The sequence below is a fragment of the Pteropus medius genome, unplaced genomic scaffold (assembly GCF_902729225.1).
Source record: "Pteropus medius unplaced genomic scaffold, Ma_sr-lr_union100, whole genome shotgun sequence".
In the NCBI taxonomy this organism is placed as follows: domain Eukaryota; kingdom Metazoa; phylum Chordata; class Mammalia; order Chiroptera; family Pteropodidae; genus Pteropus; species Pteropus medius.
In genome coordinates, this window is record NW_024340701.1 from 17,829,797 (window position 1) to 17,833,926 (window position 4,130).

The following is a 4,130-nucleotide window of genomic DNA, read 5'->3' on the forward strand; positions in this document are numbered from 1 at the left end:
ATCTCCCAAGGGTGATTCTGATATATGCTGAGGTTTATAAACATGCTCCTTCGAAGGCATCCAGGGTGGTCTCCTGTTTTCTAGCACCTATCTACACCAGCTAGAGGGACAGCTGTGGGCAATGAAATGGTGTAGCCTTCCTGAGCCAGGCTACCTAGGTTCAAATCCTGGGTCTACTATTTCCAACCATTAACTGGGGCAAATTAACCTCTCCGGGCCTCAGTCTCATTTGGAAAATGGGGATGATAAATAATAACGCCTTACTCATAGGGTTGCTGTTAGGATTAAATGACATTAATAGACATAAAGTGTAACAGACATACAGAGTAACATTTGTAAAAGTTGCTGCTATTTTTAGAACCAAACTATTCTTAAAGCTTTCTGGGAAGCTTTCTAGGGTGTTCCTTAAGTCTCTGGCCAGCATTTGACAGTGAGGTCACACGTTGTGATTCTCAGTGGCATTCTCAGATTGGATCTTTTCTGAGGGCACCTACCCAAATATCCTGCTTGGGTCTGTCTGCCTAGGAAGATCCACTTGATGTGAGGCCATATACCCTATCCATCTGCTCTAGTGACAGATAGCTAGAAGGAGCTCAAGAGCATCTAGCCACCTCAAGAGGCTTTTCCTGGTGTCTAATCTACTTCTCTCCTGTTGTTATTTTAGAAGGCAGTCCTTTGTGGGTGCTGTTGTGGTCCAGCCAGATTCCCTGCATTGATCGCAGTGCTTGTCCCTAGCTGAGTGGCTCACAGCTTTGGCCTTCTCTGGAGAATTGCTCTCTGTCTACAGAAAGCCTCATCCAGAGCTGATCGCTTGAGACTTATGTGCCCTCCTGTGCCTATAGAGGTTGCCTGCAGTCAATGACTAACTGATATGGTAGATATAAAGACCTGGGCCCCTTGTGTCAAGTATGGGGTGAATGACTATGATGCTGCATCCCCTGCTCTGGAACAGGCTGAGGCTAGACTTGAGCCAAACCTCCATCTTTGCTTGTTTTCTTCCCCTATTCTACTCTGCTTCCCTCTCATCTTTACCTTTTTCTTCTGGGAGCTCTCTCTCAATAATTTACCTGCACAGGAATCCATGTCTGGGGTCTACTTCCAGAGAACATGACCTAGGACAATGCTGGCCACCATGGCCTGTGGTAATAATGCTCGCAATGCATAGAGACTTACAAAGCCATCCCTTGACCTCTCTGTCCCCCACTTAAGTAATTAGTTCCCTCCCAGGGCCTGTTTTCTAGCCTCAAAACAGAAGCTGGCATGGTTGGGGGGAGTATGATAAATGAAAGAGGGAGCTGTGGTGCAGTGTGAAGCTGAGGAACACAATGACCTGGGAGCCAGGAACAGTGGGAAGGTCCCATGCAAAACTGAGTGTAAAGTCCACTGGCTGGAGGCATTAATTTGCCTCTCCTTTTCTGCACTTTTGCACCCCAAGGTCAGGAGCCCTGAGTGCCAACAAAATAACATTAGCGTCTCTTGCTGCAGTTACCTTAAACCTAACATAGTGAAGGCGAGATACATGAGAAAGACAGAAGAGAGTGTTAAACCTGTTTATGTAGTTGCATTGGAAGTTTGGAGGAGAAGGAAGGCACTGGAAATTCACACAGGCCACTGACTGATGTGGACCTGCCACAGTCTATTATGGAAACAAAATAACCACCAGGAATGGCTGTCCTGCCCACTGCCTTTTGGTCTAGCACTTTCTTGACTGTTCACATCAGACCGAACTTTGTGTTTTTCTCAGCAGTGCAATTCCCTGAATATTGTCTTTCCAGAAACTGTTTGATAGGCAGGTGATACTTCTGTAATGTTGGGCATTTGGTTTTTAACTCCCTTTCTTAGTTCTTCAAACAAAGCCATGTAATATGTAGCCTGTTCCTTCTCTTCAGGGGTCAGGGCCGGAAAAGGCCTGGAAAGAGGATGTCAGATACAGTCAAGGACATTTTGATTCTCTGTAAAAATTACTTGCGATTTTAATACAAAATATGATACACTAGGGAAAATATAAAGAAACACAAACACCTGGGGGCAAGTCTAACAACTTTCTGTGTAAATTTTAACTCACAATAAATGCTTAATCATCTTCTAATTTTTCTTCTTTGTCTTCTAGGTGACCCTTTAATTTACTTCCAACCGTGTTTCACTGCATTTTGAAAAATGTCAGGCCTGGATAAATCTTCCCAGCTCACTCCTAATCAGATATGTCCATGTGGAAGGTTCAATATTCTTTCAATTAAGCAATAGTAAACTGCGCAGATGGTATAGACCTCCCATATTACCCTCTAAGTTCTCCCTATTATTAATAACTTGTAGTAGAATATGGGTTCAATATTGATGAATCGATATTGGTAAATTACTGTAAACCAATCTCCATAGCCTACATTAAGGTTCACTCTTGGTGTTGTTCATTGTATGGGTTTTGCCAAATGCATAATGTCATGTGTCTGCCATTATAGTATCATACAGAATAGTTTCACCACCCTAAATATCTCCTGTGCTCCATCTATTCATCCCTCCCACCCTCTCTCCCCTGAACCTGTGGCAACCACTGATCTTTTTACTGCCTCCAAGGCTTTGCCTTTTCCAGAATGTCATGTAGTTGGACTTGTACAGTATGCAGCCTTTTCATATTGGCTCCTTTACTTCATAATATGCATTTCAGGTTCCTCCATGTCTTTTCGTGGCTTGATAACTCATTTCTTTTTAATACTGAATGATATTCCATTGTCTGGATATACATACCCCTTACTATATACTAAACATCGATGTGAGAGCTAAAGAGATCCAAGGGGGCAAAGAATGAGTCTTTACCTTTGAGAAACTTCTAGTCTAGTCAGAAAGGGAAAGATACACACTATGAAAAGTTAGCTAATAATGTGAAACACTCTGAAAGGCACATATGAAATGAATAACTGCTGCAACAGTTATGAAGCAGGAAGTCTGTGGAGGGTTCAACAGAAGAAATATAATGGGATGGGAGCAGGTGAGACAGAAAGGATGGAGAGGGAATTCGAGAAAAGCTCTGCATGTCTCAGCTTTTCACTCTGTGTTCTCTCACCAGGCTGCAGACAGAGAAGATAGAAAAGGGATAAGATGTGCTCACAGTGTGTCCACCTCTCTGGCTCAAGACTGTCCCCACATGGGGAGTTTCTCTGGCAATGAGCTCACAGGTGGGTAAGATTAATCCCACCCTCAACAGGTCAACAACCACAGCAAGGGAATTGGTGTCTTTATTAAATTGCATCTCCAGGTAGCAAAGCCTCTCAAATCTTTAGCCAAACTTTTCTTGTGTGTGTGGAGTATAAAGTTTACTTTAGAAGAGTTCATTTTTTATACTATTTTTGTATAGGTGTAGTGAAATAGGTAGTAGGATACTAGGACATTTTTATTCTAGCCTTCATATTTTTCTGCATTAAAAAAGAAATATGGAACACTTCACAAATTTGTGTGTCATTCCTGCTCAAGGGCCATGCTTATCTTCTCTGTACCATTTCAATTTTAGTATATGTGCTGCAGAAGCCAGAACTATACTAATTTTTTTTATTGTGGTAGAAAATACGTAACATAAAATTCACCGTCTTAACCATATTTTTAAGTCTACAATTCCGTGGCAGTAAGCATATGCACATTGTTGTGCAATCATCACCACCATCCATCTCTAGAACTTTTTCATCTTCCTAAACTGAAACTCTGTACCCCTTAAACACCCAACCCCTGACAGCCACCATTCTTTCTGTCTCAATGAATTTGACTACTTTAGTGACCTTATATAAATAAAATCATACAATATTTATCCTTTTGTGTCTGGCTTACTGTTTTCCACAACAGCTGCACCATTTTGTATTCCCACAAGCGATGCACGAGGGTTCCAATTTCTCCACATCTTCACTGATACTTGTTATTTTCTGTTTTTTGCTTTTTGTTTTTTTATAACAACTCTCCTAATGGGTATGAGGTGTTCTCTCATTGTTGTTTTGATTTCTTCAGCTAAATTTTTATTTGTTGGGGAAGGAATTGAGAGTAAGGATTCCTGTATAGGATGTTAAATGTGAGTGGGCTCAACTTTGTCCATTAGTGGCCAGGCTTCCCACCTCTGGCAATTTGTCCGTGTCCTCTGGGGCCTGTTGTAT

General features: G+C 41.8%; 1 non-coding gene across 1 annotated transcript; it reads right to left on the minus strand.

Moving 5' to 3' along the window:
- Nucleotides 1-3,419: 3,419 nt before the first annotated feature.
- On the minus strand, nt 3,420-3,526 carry LOC120581431 (U6 spliceosomal RNA). The gene has a single exon (XR_005647266.1). It is a non-coding gene; the product is annotated as a U6 spliceosomal RNA (small nuclear RNA).
- Nucleotides 3,527-4,130: the final 604 nt, after the last annotated feature.